The 19,677-nt window shown below is 41.3% G+C and overlaps 2 protein-coding genes across 4 annotated transcripts in view; one reads left to right on the forward strand and one right to left on the reverse strand.

Annotated features, from left to right (window-relative positions):
- The window catches only part of macrod1 (mono-ADP ribosylhydrolase 1), a 381,584-nt gene that overhangs the window by 262,107 nt on the left and 99,800 nt on the right, over positions 1-19,677 (reverse strand). The gene's annotated exons all lie outside the window — the stretch shown is intronic.
- Positions 1-19,677, forward strand: part of flrt1b (fibronectin leucine rich transmembrane protein 1b) — a 143,239-nt gene that overhangs the window by 104,541 nt on the left and 19,021 nt on the right. For both annotated transcript variants that reach the window (XM_088343512.1, XM_088343511.1), the window contains exon 2: positions 15,989-16,723. The gene's annotated coding sequence lies outside the window, so the exon portion shown is untranslated. The remainder of the gene's footprint in view (positions 1-15,988; positions 16,724-19,677) is intronic.

The raw sequence follows: 19,677 nt of genomic DNA on the forward strand, positions 1-19,677 counted from the left end.
GAAATGATAATAATACCAAATCCTGTGTCCCAAATCAATGTAAATATGCCATTTACAATTTGTCTTCCACCTCAGTTAAGAGTGTCGAGGCCATTTTTTTCATGAAATTTGTCCTTAATAACGATTTCAAAACAATGTGCATGCAAAGTCCTTTTGTAAAAATGTCACAAATGACTGCAAACGATAAGCTTATCGTTATATTGACTTTCGGTGTAGACTGCAGGGAAGGAAGTGCCTTGCGCTGTGTGCAGGGATCCGCCCACCTGTACTGCTCATCCAATCAAAGTCGTTTGCCAGCCTTTTTATTTATCAGTTTAAGTCACATGTGTCAAACAGGCGGCCCGCGGGCCAGATCAGGCCCGCTATGGGATTGAATCCGGCTCGCGGGACAACACTCAGAGAAGCGCAAGAGAAAAACAAGCTGCAGGTTGAAATATGTCAACTTGATGTTGCCAAAGCCAGGTTCCTCTCACAAATACACTGTACTATTTCTCTCCCTCTCTCTCTCTCCCTCTCTCTCTTCCACCCCTTTTCTCCCACTCTCTGTCTCTTTCACTCCCTGTGTCTCTTTTTCTCTTCCATTGTTGCTCTTTGTCTCTTTCTCTCTCTGTGTCTTTTTAACTTCATTTGCTCTAACTTCTTTGTTTCATTTTGTCTCTTTTCTTTTTCTCTCTTCCTACCCTTCGCACTTTCTTTTCTCTTTTCTCTCCTTCTGTCTTTCTATTTCTCTTGGGATTTCTTTCTTCCTCTCCCTTTCTTTCCCCCCCTCTTTCACGACTTTTTATCTTTTGTTTCTCACGCTCTCTCCCTCTCTCTCTTTTTCTTTCTTTGTCCTGCCCTCTCTCCTTTTCCCTCCCTCTTTCTCTTATTTCTTTATCTCTCTTTTTCTTTCTCTTTAATCTACTAGTCCGGCCCCCGACAGAACGTTTGTTCTATCGTGTGGCCCCCCCAGTTAAAAGGGGTTTGACACCCCTGGTTTAAATGGTTTCTTATCGAACTTCTGCATTAAGTTGCTTCGGCTTTATTTGGACCAAAATCGGGATGAAATCACTTGACTCTGGAATGCCACAGAGAGATGTGCAATAGTTAAATTTTATTTCGGAGCCATACGTACTCATGAAAAGAGCCATATATGGCTCCCGAGCCATAGGTTCCCTACCCCTGGTATACAGCATATATTTCTGGGTATTATTAATCCTACATATAACGAGATCACTATTCTATATCCAGGGTTGGGTACGGTTACTTTAACTGGATTACTTTTAATTACTTTTGGATTACTCCAATACCAAATATGCTAATAAAAGACAAAATAAACTAAATATGGATAAAATTATTAAACTTTGTGTAGGCTTGGGGCGTAACGGAATACATGGAACGGCAAAAGTGATGTTGGCAAGCCGTTTGGATTGATTTTCATTTTGTTTCTGTCGCATTTGATGTTAGTTTTGCCGGAGATCAAAGAGATCAAAGCCAGGAGAGAAAGCTTACCACGTGTCGTGAATCATCATTTTATTCATATTGTTGGAATTTCTTATTAAATCAACACAAACTTTAATTAATCATCCGACTCCAATTTGTGACCTTTTCCAATCACCACTCATCCAAACAATTTGCGCGCTCTTTTCTGCATAGGAAGTTCTCAGAAGCCGGCATTTCACTCACGAGTGGATTTATTTCTAACACACAAATCACCGCATCTCTGCACGCTTCTCCTTCCAAAAACCGAGTTGCTCAGCAAACCATCTCCTCCGCCACTTGGCTGGTTCCCAATGGTCTCCCGTTCCCGGAAGAATGGCGCGTCGACTCCGCCTTTTGTCTTTTAGCAGCATATTTGGCATTGGAGTAATCCAAAAGTAATTGAAAGTAATCCAGTTAAAGTAACCCTACCCAACCCTGACTATATCTTATATGCGCAAGCACACATTGAAAAGCCCGTTTGCGTATCCGTGCCAAGACCACAAACGCCAAGGCCGGGGAGAACAATAGTCCGCCTGGTGATGGTCCTCCGAGGAATTCTCCTCCCCGTTTTAATATTCAGCAGTGGATGCTGGAGGTTGCGCGTCCCCCCCCCATCCTCAACGGGGAAACGTGCTCATCAACCCCACTAACACGGAGGTGAGACAGCGCCATGATTACAAAGCGCTCGACATTCGGTGGCGCTATTAATCCCGAGCTCCTACTCGCCTGACTTCCTGTCTCCCGGCTCCCTGCAGAGAAAGCGAGCTGCCAAGTATCGCAGCTGTCACTTTTCTTTGCTCTCTGTTTTTCTCAGCGGCCTGACGGAGCGAAAGCTTTGATGGAAATTGAGAGTCGATACTGTTACCTTCAGTCACGGCCTATTTAAATGGAAAATAGGAGGCTGACGTCTATTGCCGTCGGTGGGAGGGGATGTGTTGAAACGTTTCGTGTCGTTTTCTTAATAGGAGGGAACGGAACGGAACGGGACTATTCAGAACGGAATCGGAAAAAAAAGGTTGGAACAAAGAAATAATACAACAGGACGGAACAGAAAACAGTAGGAAAAGACAAGACATAATCAAAAGAACAGAAGAAAAAGCAAACAGAACAGAACAAAACAACACAATAATAGAACATAATAGAAAATGGGGGGAAAAAAAATATAGAACATGACGGATTAGAATAAAACAAAAAAGAACCAAAATAAAAAAAAACTAGATCGAAATAGAAAAAAACTGAAAGAAATTTAAAAGAATAGAAAATCCTAAAATAATTAAACAGGAAAAAAAGAACAGAGAAAAATACAACATAATGGAATAAAAATGATGTGACAAAAAATAATACAATGGAACAGAACAGAGAAGTGTAGAATACAATAGAAAATAATAGAATAGAATATAATGGAACAGGAAACAATAGAGTAGATAGAATATAATTAAGAGAATATAACAGGAAACAATAGAATACACAGAAAAGAACAAAAACAGACCAGAATAGAACAGAAAAGAACAGAAAATAATAGAATGAATAACAAAATTTGACTTCTCAACCCCGAATCTCAGCAAAAGTCAACTGGGGTTAATGGATTGCAGCCATAACAGTATAGTTTATCTTAGTGAGCCACAATGGCATGCTTTAGGTGGCGGAATCGTGGGGGGGGGGGGGGGGGGGGGTGTTAACGTGCTTTGCTAGCCCCCACTTGCAGCAACAGTTGACTAGGGATAATGAATAGTGGTCATATGGATGCTGTTTAAGGCGGAAAAAATGGTGCAATGAGCATGACACAAACCTTCTCTCTTGGCCCTTGCTCTCAGCAATTGTCGACTAGGGATAATGGATCGTGGGTGCAGTTGTTGTATTTATTTTAGGCCGAAATAATGGAAACATTTGCTCTCTTGGCCCTCGCTTGCAGCAATAGCTGATCAGGGATAACGGATAGCAGCCGCATGGCATTTCCATTTAGGTGGAAGGAACGGGAAAAAAATGAGCCAATGCGCATAACACAAAACTGCTCTTCTAACCCTACTTGAAGCAAATGTCAACCAGGGATAAAGGATCGCGGCAGCATGGATGCTGTTCATTTTAGGCGGAAAAAACGGGAATAATAGGGCCACCACACATTACACATATTTGTTTTCTCAGCCCCTGCTTGAATAAATAGTCAACCGGGTATAACAGATTTTGGCCGCTAGGGTGCTGTACATTTAGGTCAGAAGAACAGGAAAAAAAAAGGCATCGCGGATGACACAAACTGAATCCTTTGCACGTGAGGATAATGGATCAAAGTACGATGTGCGAAGCAGCGATTGATTAGAGTACGAGCAAAGGGATGAGCGATTATGACGTGAACCGCTAATACTAGCCTCACTAGTAAATGATATCAGTGTCGCTAGCCAAATTAGCATTAGCAACGCTTGTCTGTAACCATTGACTGCCCACTGCATCCACTGAGCATCGCTAGTCGCTAATGCTAGCTCCCGCCTCAGCGATGATTGATTAGAGCCAGGCTATATTGCCGACATCACTTGTAAAAAACAGCGCAGGAGACTCTTTTTATTCTTTTCCGATTGCTGCGTAAAATCCGAGTGAATAAACGTCACGACGCGGAGAGAAACGTCTTCCCCTTCTCTCTCGGAGCCGATTGCCGTTTGCCTCATTTTAATATCGGGACGTGTGACAAAATCCATCAACCTGTAATGCTTCAACCGATCTCAGAGCAATCCGGGGAAGGTCTTCTTTCCCTCCCCCGCCCCTCATGGACGGCAGCGAGTGTATTTTCATTTTGGAGAAGCCGATTTCCCTTCTGTATAGAATAGAATAGAATAGAATAGAATAGAATATAACTTTATTGTCATTGTTACAAAATGGGTTCTGAAAATGAAACGAAATGATCTGCATTTATTTAGCGCTTTTTCAAGTCAATGACTTCCCAAAGCGCTTTACAATGTGCTTCACATTTCCCAATAGCGGCCTTGCAGCCATGTAAGGCGCTAACCTGCTTATTGGGGGTCTTAGGGGTTCAGTGTCTTACCCAAGGACACTTCCACATGTAACACGGGCGAGCCGGGATTCGAACTGGGATCACTTGATCCCAAGACGGTCGCTCTACCTCCTGAGCTACTGCCGAACATATTGTGACGACGAAATTGGACGTGGCACTCCAGTTTCACATTTTACGGTGAGGATAAAAGAAAACAAAGAAGATAAAGGAACAAAGAAGATAAAGGTTAAAATTTACACAATATTTACGCAAGAAAGTGTGGGCATGTAGGATGTTACATACAGTTTTGGGATCGTATTAGTGCAATATGCGGTAGTGCAAAATTTTGTTGTGCAAAGTGAGCATCGGCATGAATACAATTTTACATCTGTATGAGGTAGTGTGTTTGCAAGAGTTTCAGTTCTTTGTGCGGTGTGTGTTAAGGGTGGTAATGGCTCTAGGGAAGAAACTATCTCTGAGTCTTTTTGTTTTTGTTTTGTGGGACCTGTAGCGTCTGTTCTGCTGAGGTAGGGAGAGCAGGCAATGTCCTCCAGACTGGGTAGAGAGCAACCAATGATTCCCTGGGCTGTGTTGATGACCCTCTGAAGTGTTTTCCTGTCTGCTGCCGTGCACCCAGCATGCCACACCGTATATGCTGACACTTTTATTCAAAAGGAGCAAGTTGCGATGTATTGATGTACTTGCATCTTCACATTGAGGCACGCAATTATTCTCGTCCTTGAATTCATGTTCATATTTAGCCTCCTGCGCTGTTTTTTTACAGTATTGACGTTTAACCCTTGATGTGCGAGGCACAACGCTCTCGAGGCATAATGCACAAACAGCACAGTCATTTTTTGCACAAAGTTCTAATCATTTCCCCACGCTGGCTGAAAAGAACGACATTTTTTCGCTGGGGGAGCTGTCATGATTCATTCGTTTATCATGTGCCTGTGTTTCGTTGGCTGGGTTAAAACACGGATCTCTCCTCCTCTCCTCGGTGCCGCGCAGACACACGCTCACCAACGGAGCAGAGGAGGAGGGGCACGACCGTAAAGCCTCTAAACAACACGGTGCGCAACTGAAAAAATTTCAGGTAAATGCACTTAAAAAAAATCATTATTATTTTGCAGTGCGCTCGCGTCCCACTGGTCAAACCCCCGCGTGTCATAGGTTGCGGACCCCTGTTCTAAACATTCAAACCCAGACAAGGAGAAAACTAATCAGAAGAGCAACCAAGAGGTGTTGATTTGACTAATGGCGACAAGAAGAGACTGTACAACAGGGATGTCAAACTCATTTTAACTCGGGGGCCACACGATAGAACAAATATTCTGTCGGGGGCCAGACTAGTAGATTAAAGAGAAAGAAAAAGAGAGATAAAGAAATAAGAGAAAGAGGGAGGGAAAAGGAGAGAGGGCGGGACAAAGAAACAAAAAAAGAGAGAGGGAGAGCGTGAGAAACAAGAGAGATAAAAAGTCGTGAGAGAGGGGAGAGGAAGAAAGAAATACAAAGAGAAATACAAAGACAGGAGGAGAAAAAAGAGAATAGAGAGTACGAAGGGTAGGAAGAGAGAAAGAGAAAAGAGAGAAAAGGAAAAAAGGAAGTTAGAGCAAAAGAGGTTAAAAGACAGAGAGAAAGAAAGAGACAAAGAGCAACAAAGGAAGAGAAAAAGAGAGACACAGAGTGAAAGAGACAGACACAGAGTAGGAGAAAAGGGGTGGAAAAGAAAGAGAGAGAAAGAGAGAGAGAGAAAAAAATAAAAGTACAGTGTCTTTGTGAGAGGCACCTGGCTTTGGCAACATCAAGTTGACATATTTCAATCTGCAGCTTGTTTGTCTCTTGCGCTTCTCTGAGTGTTGTCTCGCGCTGTTTGACACCTGTGCTGTACAACGTCAAAGGGGGCAATACTTTTGCAACGCCAACGTTGAATACATTTGATCGCTTTTCATGATTCTGTCTCGTGGATATGTATTCTTGGAAACTTGAGTTTTATTTAATCAATAGTATTTTTGGGGGGGGCAATACTTTTGCAAGGCACTGTATTTGCCTTTCTTTCGGGTTTATTTTCATTTTGGAGAAGCTGATTTCACCTTTCTCCCTTTGCCGCTGACAGAAAAATCCTGGCAGATGAGCCTCGTCTGATAATATGCGAGATGTATTCTGAAAAAGCTTCGAGTTACCACAGGCGGAGTGATGTGACACCAAAGTGGCGAGAATACTTTGCCCTGTTCTTCTGACTTTTCGCAAGAGTTGTTTTTTTGCCCTTCTCGCCGAATCCTTCTCTTTTCGGATTTGGAACGCTTCGTCTTCTTCACGCAATTTTAAGCCCGTCGGCTCGGCGGGAGGAAAATTATCGGTGGCATTTGCCGTCCGTGCGTGGAAAATGGAGGTCATTACAGGCGCTAAGGCATCGTCTATGGAGTTATTATCTAAGGTCAGGACGAAACGGTGGTCAAGTGTTTGAAATTCTTGACATCGAACTTTCTTGATCTTTTTGCATTCCTTTCAGTAATCCTCCATCCATCCATTCTTCACCGCTTATCCTCAGTAGGGTCGCAAGGGTGCTGGAGCCCATCCCCAGCTATCTTCGGGGAGTGGGCAGGGGACACCCTGAACTGGCTGCCAGTCAGAGACAGACAACTGACTCGCTCATTCACACCTAGGGACAATTTGGACCGGCCAATCAACCTGTCATACATGTTTTAGGAATATCGGAGGAAACCCACGCAAGCACGGGGAGAACATGCAAACTCCGCACAGGAAGGCTGATAGCTACATTTGATCCCACAAACCTCAGAACTGTGCTGCAGATGCGCTAACCACTCAGCTGCCGTGCCACCTCCTTTAAGTATTGAAATTCGGAAAATAAAAATGGGGGAAAAACTGCAAAGGTCCAATTAAGAAGAGTGAAGTAAGCAAAGGAAAAGAATAAACCCCCGTGATACAAGATTAAGATCTTACCTCTTGGCTGAAAGCGGCGGACAAAATTTCCCTTTTCCCTCTTACAAAAGGCTCGTTTGCTTTGGAGTTGTCCAACCTTTCGCTATTAAATTAACACATGTTTCCTTTTTTAACAGCTGTTGGGGCAATCGCTCTGGTTATAGTTTCTCAAAGGGAGCTAGCTGGCCTTCAGACGGCAGCCAGGAATCTGATTGGCAACACCAAAAGCTTTTTCGAAGACTGATATTATGAGGCACGGCCTTCAGAATGATTTGACACTACCTGCGCTCGCCACGCAAGTGCCACTTCCGCGTTCCGAGCGATCTGCTACCTGTGACCGACGATCACCGGATCGTGGATGCAAGCCTTTTCCTCCTTCTAAATAAAACTTAGAAAAAAGGAACGCAAGTAGGTCCTGTCTCCGTATCTGGTCCCTGACAATCATAACGTAAGGAAATCATGGAGTGGAGACCACAACCTGCAGGTCTACTGTAATTAAAACTGTGTATTGACTGTTCGGACCAACAACGGGACAGTCTTGTTCAATTTTAGAGGAACTACCGGCCTCCAAAGTCCATCAGCAGACTTGAGTTGTTCATGGAATCGATTAGGAAGATTGATTGATGAAGAACTCAGAAGAATTTGTCGGTCCGTAACGGGCGAAGAGATGCTAAGCGCAAAAAGCTCCATCTTTGATTATTGACATTGTCTCACTCCCTGCAAATCCAGTCGACAAGTGGACGTGCTTTGCCTCCCGTTTTTACGACACGTGTTCGTTGTTTTCCAAAAAAAAGACTATTTCCCACATCACACGCAACTACTCTTTGGCTTCTCTAGTATAAAGTCTTGGTTTGCAGTTGTTATGCGGTTGCTATATCTCTTGTGATGATCTTGTTGTTGATTCAATTTAATTTATACTGTATTAGCCTCGTATATCTTCGTTTGTCTAGCTATCCTAGTTGCTATGCAGTTGATATGCCACTTTTGATGATAATCATCTTCAAAGTCCATATGCAGTTACTATTCATCTGTATTTTCCAGTCTCAGTTTGCCTGTCACCATTATTTTGTAGGTGCCATACCCTTGTCAGTATTTGTTCTGTATTAACTCCTCTAATATCTCTTGTAAGGTTAGTTAAGAGGTTGGTTTTGTTATTGTGCAAGTATCTGTTACGATGATAAATCTTTCAGTTGCGATGTCACTCCTACTATCTTTATTCACCACGTGTGTCCTATTTTGTCTAGTAGCTCGTTTTTGTAGTTGTCTGGCAGTTCATGACCCTCTCAATGATGTGGGTTTTGTTATTTGCTATGCAGTTGTTATGCTACTAAATATTAACATTTTTTACTCTTGGTTTTACTAATAACTAAATAACTTTAGTAGTACTTTTGTAGTTTGTATAATCCTTATGGTGCTTTTTTTGTACTACTCTCCGGTCTCCCGAAGTCCAAAATCAAGAGCCTGCAGCTGGTACAAAATGCTGCAGCTAGGGCTTTTAACTAAGACAAGAAAGTTTGATCACATTATCCCGATTTTAGCTAACCTGCATTGGCTCCCTGTTAGCTTACAGTGTGATTTTAAGGTTCTGTTGGTAGTATATAGGCTCATGCAAGGACTTGCTCCCTCATATCTTTTCATATTTAATTTCCCCTATGTTCCGGTCCGAAGCCTTTGCTCTGAAAATGCTGGTCTACTAGTGATCCCAAGAGCCAAGAAGAGATCCGCAGGTTCGAGAGCGTTCTCCATTCGGGCCCCAGTGCTGTGGAATGCTCTGCCCCCCTGAGATTCGACCTCCAACCTCAGTGGAACTATTTAAATCTAGGCTTAAAACACTTCTATTGTCTAGCTTATGAATGACCTATATTTCCTGTTGACAATATAAGTTTTCTTTGTTATTGCAACAGCCATTGCACCCTGGTCATACTGGAAGGCGGATTATCTCACGTGCGGGCCCTTCTCAATGTTTCTCCATTTTTCTCATTTTGAGGTTTTTGAGTTTTTCCTTGCCCTCATGTAGGTTTTAGATCAGGGGATGGTGTCATAATAGTCTGTAGTTTGCAATAGTCTGTGCAGGCCTTTGAGACTCATGTGATTAAGGGCGTCACAAATAAACATGACTTGACTCGACTCATGTTGTAGTTTTGTATTTTTTCCTTACCCTCATGTAAGTTTTAGATCAGGGGATGGTGTAATAATCGTCTGTAGTTTGCAATAATCTGTGGTCCGTACAGCCCTTTGAGACTCCTTCTGATTAAGGGCCTCCCAAAAAAACATGACTTGACTTTTGTTGTACCTTTAACATCCCTTGTGTTTACATTGTCAGTTACTATGCTGTAAGATAGATAGATAGATAGATAGATAGATAGATAGATAGATAGATAGATAGATAGATAGATAGATAGATAGATAGATAGATAGATAGATAGATAGATAGATAGATAGATAGATAGATAGATAGATAGATAGATAGATAGATAGATAGATAGATAGATAGATAGATAGATAGTAGCTCAGGAGGTAGAGCGCTTGTCTTGGGATCAAGGGATCCCAGTTCGAATCCCGGCTCGTCCGTGTTACATGTCGAAGTGTCCTTGGGTAAGACACTGAACCCCTAATACCCCCAATAAGCAGGTTAGCGCCTTAAATGGCTGCAAGGCCGCTATTGGGAAATGTGCAGCACATTGTAAAGCGCTTTGGGAAGTCATTGACTTGAAAAGCGCTATATAAATGCAGATCATTTCATTTCATACTTTATTCATCCCGCCGGGTGGAGTTAAAGAGCCTCATGGCATGAGGAAGAAAAGATCTCTTCAGTCTGTCCGTGGTACAAGACAGTGACAGCAGTCTGTCGCTGAAGCTGCTCTTCTGTCTAGAGATAATGCTGTGTAGTGGATGTGAGGAATTGTCCATGTTGTCCTGTTTGGTCACTTCTACACTACGTTTTTTAGTTCCTATGCATTTGCCATGTCCTTTTTAGTAATTATATTGCGAGTTTGTGATCTCATGTTATATTTTTTTAGTTTGTATCAGTGATATTGTCTCAGTCTCAGCAAATCCAGTTAACAGTTGGACCCGCATTGCCTTCCGCTTTCCCGACACACGTTCGCTATACCAGCGTCCAGGCCACAAATGAGATCTCACCCCGGGCTTGCTTTCTAAAAAGGACAATTTCCCACATCACACGCGGCGGCTCTTACCGCCACTCTCAAAAGAAGCAAATTCCTTTTCCGTTCGCGGCGGCGATAAGATATAAATATCTCCAGATGTAAGTAAGTCCGTTGGCCGAGTCGCCGGCGTTCTTTGAAAATAAACAGCGGCGGCTTTATCCGTCTCTATTTGCGTTTAAGCAAACGGCGGCCGTAATGTCCCAGTTGGTTATGTGGTGTGCTTATCGCCGGATAGAGCGAGCGCGGCGGAGCAGTTAATGGCCTTGATGAGTTTGTCTCCGTACGTGTTCCCGAAGAGGATTTTTTTTTGGGGGTCCGTATAAAGCCGTGGTTCACCTGGGAGCTCCATTCTGCACTCAAGGTACAAACACTAAGCGAGTGGTGCTTAATGAAAGCCCCGATGCTTTGTTTAACAGGAAAAAATGCACGGCGATGAAACATTGTTTCCTTAATGGGATTTTAGCGCCTACTGGGAATTATCCTCTGCAGAAATAGAAAATGGCTTGACCTTCAGGAAGTATTTGCACAATATACTTTATTTCTACTATAACTTATCACTTGGGGAGCTTTATTAGGGCAGGGAGTGGATGTAGTTTCTATGCAACTTATTTGGTCTACGTCAGGGGTGACGAAACCATATTAACTCGGGGGTCACATGATAGACGAAGCATTCTCTCAGGGGCCGGACTAGTAGATTAGAGAGAAAGAAAAAGATAAAAAAAAAGAAATAGAGAGGGAGAGAGAAAGAGAGGGTGGGACAAAGAAAGGGAGAAAGAGAGAAAAAAAAGAGAGAGAGAGAGAAAACATGAGAAACAAAAGAGATTAAAGTAAAAATAGTGAGAGGGGGAAAGAAAGAGGTAAAAAAGAAATCCAAAGAGAAAAACAAAGAGAGAAGGAGAGAAAAAGAGAAGAGAAAGAGAGAAGGGGAAAGCAAGAGTGAGAGAGAGAAAATAAAAGGATGAGAGAGCAATAAAAAGTAAAAACACACAGAGAGAGAAATAGGCAAAGAGGAACAAAGAAAGACAAAAAGAGCAACCGAGAGAGTGAAAGAGAGTGAAAAAAAAGGGATGAAGAGAGAAAGAGAGAGAGAGAGATACAACTACAGCGAGAACCGTAAAATGATGACTCACAACAGGTGGTAAGCTTTCTCTCCTGGCTTTGATCTCTTTGATTTCCGGCAAAACTGACATAAAATGCGACAGAAACAAAATGAAAATAAATCCAAACAGCTTGCCAACATCATTTTTGCCGTTCAATGTATTCCCTTACTCCCCAAGCCTGCACAAAATTTAGTAATTGTATTCATATTTAGTTTATTTTGTCTTTTATTAGCATATTTGCTATTGGAGTAATCCAAAAGTAATTGAAAGTAATCCAGTTCAAGTAACCCTACCCAACCCTGTACACCATCCCCTGATATGATAACAGCACAGAAAATGCACTTTTCCTTTAAAATCAGAAAAGGTTTTGAAATTGCAATGCCGGTCAGAAAAATCATAATTTGATTGTTTTTCCAAAATCGTGCAGCCTTAATACCCAATGTTGTCAATCACAATATCAGACAAAATTCGGAATATTCCATTAAACCTATAGACTTACCCCGATTTCTCTAAACGAGGACTACAACCGAAAGCAGAAATATAATGTGACGTCTCGTCTGCAATTTCCGCCCGAAAACAAACCGGGCAACTACCGAAAACTCCGAATGAATCAAATTTAATTAGTGAGACGGGGCTTGCGTGACGAGGATGCATAAATGTCAGCTTCTCGCGTTTGGTTCCGGGCCAGTTCATTAACTGCAGTTTAGGGGAGGATCAAACTAAAAGTGTTGGACACAGGAGCGCTTAATATTTCTGGCTCATGACACTCATTAAGTGACGTGATGCCTGCTTGCACTCCCAGTCACTTGCCGCTAATAGTGCAGTGCATCTTGAGCAAATTAGCATCCGAGTCAAGACCGTCGTTCCTTTCGCGATGTGGAAGCAGCCGGGCGAGTTTTAAAGCGACGTGCTTCGCGAATGAACCGGTTTCTCGTTAAATAAAAATCAATGTTAAGGTTAAATGTGTTAAATGTCTGTTCTTGACTAAGAAGCTAAACTGTATGCTGGCTTACCGAACTCAAGAATATAACATGAGCAGAGCTAGTAGAGCAGCAGTGGGAAATTTCAAATTCCTGAGAGGAAAACTTCTGACGTTCCAATCAGTAACTATCATACAAATATACGTGACAGAATAAGGGCAACCAGACAGACTAAGACTTGCTAATACAAGACAATAGCAACTGACATCTTTGCCAGACAGGATTTAACGACTACAGAAAAGATTCAAGTGCTCACTACAGAAACCCAGTGTGGTTATTAAAGGACCATAGTACCGTAAATTCCGGACTATAGAGCCGCACCCATCACATTTTAAGGGGAAAACCGATTTTGTCCATACACAAGCCGCACCTGTATATAAGCCGCATGCACCACATCAAAAAACGTAACACAAACACAAAATGAATCCAAGCCAAACTACAAGTCCCACGATTGAAACTAAATGTCCTTCACTGAAGCACACAGTTTAAAAATCACAGCCCCCCAAAATGAATGCAAAATGATATAGGTACTTAATGTTTGATGCAAACCTGCAGATTCTGGGTGCCCGTTGATAGTAATCCAAGGAATAAACGTGTATATTTCCAAAGGTAGGGGTGGGAAAAATATATATCCACTATTGTCTGCCGTGTCCACAAAAACTCACCTTTACCGGTCCCGAATTCCCATCAGCCCGCGTTTGCTCCGCCCCTCTTTTTTAATTGGCCCGTTCAGAATAAGTGTCTCAAATAAATACAAATTAATAAATTCAAAGATATACAGTTGCAAATACATATTACACATATTTACAAAGAAAGACGGTACACTGAGAGAGTTTTCAAAGCTTTAATAATAATAATATAACTTTCATCCTAAATTTTTGGCAGGTAGCCTCACGCTACTAAAAACACGCTCGAATACCAGCAAACGAGCCTGTTAAGGAAACACATACCGTATATAGAAGAATAGCGGTAAACCTTCCTCTTCTTCCTACTTTTAGATGACATCATCTACGTTATCCCTCTCAGTTTTGGAATGTAACTTTGTCGTGTTGATGACTTCCCATCCTTGCTCATCCCAAATCTTGCCAGAATTACGTTCAAATGGAACACTATGCGTGTAGCAGTTCTGTTCCCATCTATATCGGGCTACTCGATTACTTTAAGCTTGAATGCTTCGTCATGAGTCTTTCTAAATGCAATTTGTACGATGAGGGTATGTATCTTGGCGCATACATTCCACCGGTCGAAATCTTACCTTATATACTCGAGCGCCGCTGGCTGCCTAAAAAAAAATTACATAAATTGGCCGCATCACTGAATAAGCCGCAGGGTTGAAAATTTGGGGAAAAAAAGTAGCAGCTTATAGTCCGGAATTTGCGGTAACTGTATAGCAGCTACAAAATAAGAATAATGATCAGGGCTAAGAGTAGATCACACAGAGGAATGTAGACTCCCAAAGTAAGTATTAAAATGGACATGGTAATTGCATAGCAACAACAAATCAAGTGACTAGACAAGGATAGAAGTGATTAATCCTGGACAGGAGCACCTGCATAGCAACTGACAATATCATTACAACTACTGTCATGATTGCTGATTCGGGGCACCTGCGACTGCCCTGTTGGTGCCGACAGCCACGGGACCTGATTGGCTGTTGGACTCTTTTTAAACCCCCGTCTTCCGAAAGGATCCCGTCAGACCATCTGAGAACCTATACTCTCAGCTAGGCAAGCTTTTGTACTCTCCGACATTATCCTGCCCTGTTTTCCTGCCTGATACCTGTTGCCGACCTTTTTCTGGACCCGTTTCTGCTTTTGCTCCGCCGTCCCGGCCATCGACCTGTTTTGCCCTGTTTCCTGCCTGATACCTGTTGCCGACCTCTTTTCTGGACCCGTTTCTGTTTTGCTCCCCCCGTCCTGGCCGTCGATCTGTTTTCTCGCTACTACCCTCGCTCGACACAGAAGTGCCACGTCCGCGTTCCTGCTGTCAGCTACCCGTGACCAACGCTCATCGGATCGTGGATGCAAGCACTGCTCTCTTTCTTAATAAAAACTGAGTAAAACGAACGCTATCGGGTCCTGTCTCGGTTCCTGGTTTGTGACAAATACAGCAAAACCACCATAAGAGTCATACCAACAACAAAAGTAGTACAATAGTATCATTACACCGTTTTTGTAGGGTGATTAGAGAAAAACAATGTATCATAACTGCATAGCAGTTAACAAGATCCACAGTAAGCCTACACAGCTGCTGATCCGTACATCTGTTTGTTTTGTTTTGCACTACTGGCAGTTCTTTTATACCTAGCCACGCCTTTGCACATCTGTTCTCCTCTGCACTATCGTACTCCAGTGTTATTGTTATCGTATAGTGACTTGTTAACCTGACTGCCCATTTTGCACATCTGGTTAGCTGCTCCTCTTGCACTCTTTGCACTAATGTATAATACTATACATAGCTATAATTATTTAGTATATTATTAGTACTTCAATACTCCAACTCAATACAACATTTTATTTATATCTGTACATTCAAGGGAACTGTGCGGGTCAGATATATCGACATTTCGTTCTGTATACACGTGTACAAGAATGACAATAAAGTATATTTGAATCTGAATCTGAATCATCAGAAGGGACATTAACACGCTACCTCATACAGATGTAAAATTGTATTCATGCCTATGCTCACTTTGCACAATGTGGCCTATTTTTGCACTACCGCATATTTCACTAATACGATCCCAAAACTGTATGTAACATCCTACATGCCCACATTTCTTGTGTAAATACTGTGTAAATTATAACCTTTATCTTCTTTGTTCCTTTATATTGTGTAAATTATAACCTTATAATAGTCTGAAATAACCTGTGCAGCCCTTTGAGACTCATTGTGATTAAGGGCTATACAAATAAAAATGACTTGACTTGACTTATCTTCTTTGTTCCTTTATCTTCTTTTTTTTCTTTAATCCTCTCTATTAAATGTGAACCTGGAGTGCCACGTCCAATTTCGTTGTCACAATATGTTCAACCCGTTTTGTAACAATGACAATAAAGTTATATTCTATTCTATTCTATCAAACATGAGGGACTAGACAAATAGGGCAGAAGCAGCTAATACAGGTCAGAAACAATGGCATAGCAACCGACAAATGAATCATAAGCAATACAACTGCGCAACAACTAGAAAATAATAATGCTTAACGGCTCAGAAAATCCGACTTATGATACGAGTCCGACCGTTCCCTCCAGTAATCGCAGTCATTGAGCGAAAACGACTTTAGGAAATCGATTTATGAAATACTTTCTTGTACCGAGAAAAATCTAAACGCTGTGTTTTTCTCTGTCCTTCCAGGCTGGCAAACGGACTGCTGAGCTCGGATACTCGGAAGATCAGTTCAACAGACTCGTGGGAGACCTTATACCCCGGACTATCCATCAAAGCCCTGAATAGAGTGGACTACTTTTAACACTAGAAGCAAAAGGAGTTCAGATAACTGCTCCGTATCATCCGTACATGACTCAACTTTGAATCGAAAACTCTTCAACTGGATTTTTCCCGACATTTATCTTCACTCGTCTCAAGTGTGACCTGACCCTGTTTTTGTTTTTTTCCCTGCATGACCCACTGCAGACACGAGCATCCCAGGATGTTTTTGAACTTTGAAACATACCCTCGAGCCTAACGCGGGTTTTGGGACTGTCTGGCCAAACTGTCGCCTTTTGGGTGTCGGAGGACTGTTTTCCGAATCGGGCCTCTGGATGCTCGCTGAAGATGACTTGAGTTGGCAGGCCTTGTAAACCTCGTTATTCACAGAGCGAGCGAGAGAGCCTGGCAGTAAGAAAAGACAGCTCGCAAATGCGGTGGCCTTGAGCCATGCTGGTGTTGCTACAGGAGCCCTGCAGTAAAGACTATCATTATCCCTATCGTCATTTGTCCAAGCCGAGGAAGATCCCGTAGCCTCCAGGAACTACACTACAACCGAAGGACTCGGGAAGGAGGGAGCGCAGAAAACCCGCCGTGACGTCCCGGGTGGACTATTCCACTCGACTAATTACTTACTGACAATCGAAGTCAAAGACTGAACAGGTTAGCAAGCCCGAAAGCATTCATACCTGATAGGGTGGCAACAACGCATCGATAAAATCAATTATTTAAAGCGTTGGCAACTAATTTCATCATTGATTTGTTGTGTCGCATGATTTGAGCCACTAAGCACGTTAAATAAATGCAAAAAGGTGGATTGAATCTAAGGGGGTTGTGGTACGGCCTTGGTTCGGCAGAGGGCGCCCCGAGACCATTACGAAAAATTTGTATCTTAAATCTTTTTTAAATCGTTTTTATTGAACATTGCATCATTTCGAACAAAAATCATATGAAACATTAAACCAATACAAAGTTAACTATTTTCAAAGTAACAAACTGATGCAGAAAGAGAAAAAATGTGAAAATATATACATATATACCGTAAATTGCGGACTATAGAGCGCACCCGTTTATAAGCCGCACCCACCACATTTTAAAAGGATGAACACTTTTGTACTTACACAAGCCGCACCTGCACATAAGCCGCATGCGCCCACATTAATTCATGTAACACAATCACAAAATAAACCCAAACACTACTTTGATTCCCGCGATTTTAACCGAATACAAGGTATAAAGTTCCAAAATCACAGCCGACTCAATGAACGGAAAATGATACCAGTAGTTAACATTTAATGCAAACCTGCAGAGTCCAGATCCCGTTAAAAGTAATCCAAGGAAAAAAAGTGTATATTTACAAAGGTAAGGGTGGGAAAAATATATATGCACTATTGTCTGCCGTGTCCAAAAACACTCACCTTTACCGGTCCCCACTTCCCATCATCCCCCGCGTCTGTTACGCCCCTTCTTTTTAATTGGTCTGTGCAAGACTTATCAGAATAAGTGTCCAAAATAAATACAAATAAATACATTACAAAAATACACAGTTGCAAATACATATTATACATGGTTACACATATTTACAAAGAAAGACAGTACACCGAGAGAGTTTTCAAAGCTTTAATAATAATATAACTTTCATCCCAGACCGTGCCTGTGAAGGGTAGCAAAACGCCTAGTAACAACACGCTCGTAATACAGTTAGCTGTATGTTAAAAAAAACATACCATTCATATAGAAATCACGGTAAACCGTTCTCATATTCCTCCCTATAACTGACGTCATCAAGGTCGTCCTTCTTTAGTGTGGGAAAGAGACTACGTCATACAGACGTCGTCCCACGCTCCCTTATTCAAAAACACGCTAGCAACACGCTCATAAGGTAAAATTTGCGTGCAGTAGCTCTGATTCCTTCATTATCAGACTGTTCGATTGCGTTTAGCTTGGCGGCTGTTAGAAAAATGACATAAATTGGCCGCATCACTGAATAAGCCGCAGGGTCGAACGTTTTGGAAAAAAGTAGCGGCTTATAGTCCGGAATTTACGGTATGCTTTTTTTTTTTTTAATACAAAAATATAGATTATAATAATGACTTGTTTAGCTCAACAGAAAAGGCAGATTCTTGAGCATATTTTATAAGCCAAAAACCCCAAAATATATTTGTTTGGATTACATTTTTTATACTTTTTGTGGAAAAAGATTTTTGCTAGGCGATAGATTAAATTTCAGCTCTTTCTTCATTTTTGTTTCATATTATTGGTCCGAATATGATAATAGCTATAGATCAGGTCGTAGTAAAAGAGTATCCTACATATTTGCAGGTGTATAGCGTACATTTGTGTGTATTTAAGTTATTTTACGAACATTTGGGTTTTTCATAATTTTATATTAAAGAATATTCTGTTGTTTCCTGCAGTCTTTCCAAAACTTCGATACTAATGTATTCATCGATTAATCAAAATAGTAATTGACCGATTCATTGTTTTTCAAAATAATTGTAAGTTGCAGCCCTAATACCTAAGCTCAAAGAGACCTCATACACACTAAGTCATCCTCACACGTAGTCGTGTCCCATGTTAAACTATTATAAAGCAGCAAAGATAGACAGACAGACAGACAGAGAGATAGATACACACTGTAATAAAAATAGGGTAATATGCAAATGTGGGGTTTAATGTGGGCTTTTACTCCCCCGGGTGGAGTTAAAGAGCCTCATGGCATGAAAAGAGGTTTTACCGAAGGAACAATTACATCCGATTTATAACTGGGATGCTGGGGTCATTACGTGAACATTTGGAACCACTGGCAATTTTAGTCTCTGAATTAACTTGGCTTAGTCTTCCTGATGAAGTGGAAAAATGGATCCGATCATTGAAATATGATTTTTCACTGGTGTCCTTCACAGGTTCCCAATTCATTTCAAGGAAGTTAGTGACAAAATTGACTCCTAGAGACCTCAGAAGTGTTACTTTAAAAATGAATTAGTTATAATTACTCATTACTTCTTCAAAAAAGTAACTGAGTTACTAACCAAATTACTCTGTTTTAAAGTAACGAGTTACCAGGGACTAACTATGTCCGATAATTTAAAAAGAAGCTGTTGTATGTCAAATAATTTGAAATTTACTGAGCAGTATTTGAGTCAGTTAAATAGAGAAGAAAGGTTACTTGTGTTATGGAACCTTGTAATACTTTTTATTTTATATATATATATATATCCTACACTTGAAGTGCACCGAAAATAAACAGTACATAATATAATCAAATAACAATCAGCAGTAAACAATATAAAGTGAGTTGAATAAATCTAACTCTCAAAACCTGAGACAAATGGTCAAGTAGACATATACTACTCTACTTAGTATTTTGTTCACAGCAAAAGTCAACTGTAAACTAATCCATTTAAAAAAAAACAAAAATAAAGAAATATAACATGTAGATGTCTGAATGTATTATTATTTATAAATGAAGGAAAATGAATAGAGCTAATTTTTTTCAACCCAATGCAGCCCCCGACTTAAGATAGTTCCCCCCCTCGTTTTAACTGATCAAAATTCAGAACACAATGCAAATCAGTAAAGTAGCGAGACCGTGATAAGTGAACTGCCTTATAGCG

Source organism: Urocampus carinirostris, chromosome 9 (assembly GCF_059441175.1).
Source record: "Urocampus carinirostris isolate Australia breed hairy pipefish chromosome 9, RoL_Ucar_1.0, whole genome shotgun sequence".
In the NCBI taxonomy this organism is placed as follows: Eukaryota; Metazoa; Chordata; class Actinopteri; order Syngnathiformes; family Syngnathidae; genus Urocampus; species Urocampus carinirostris.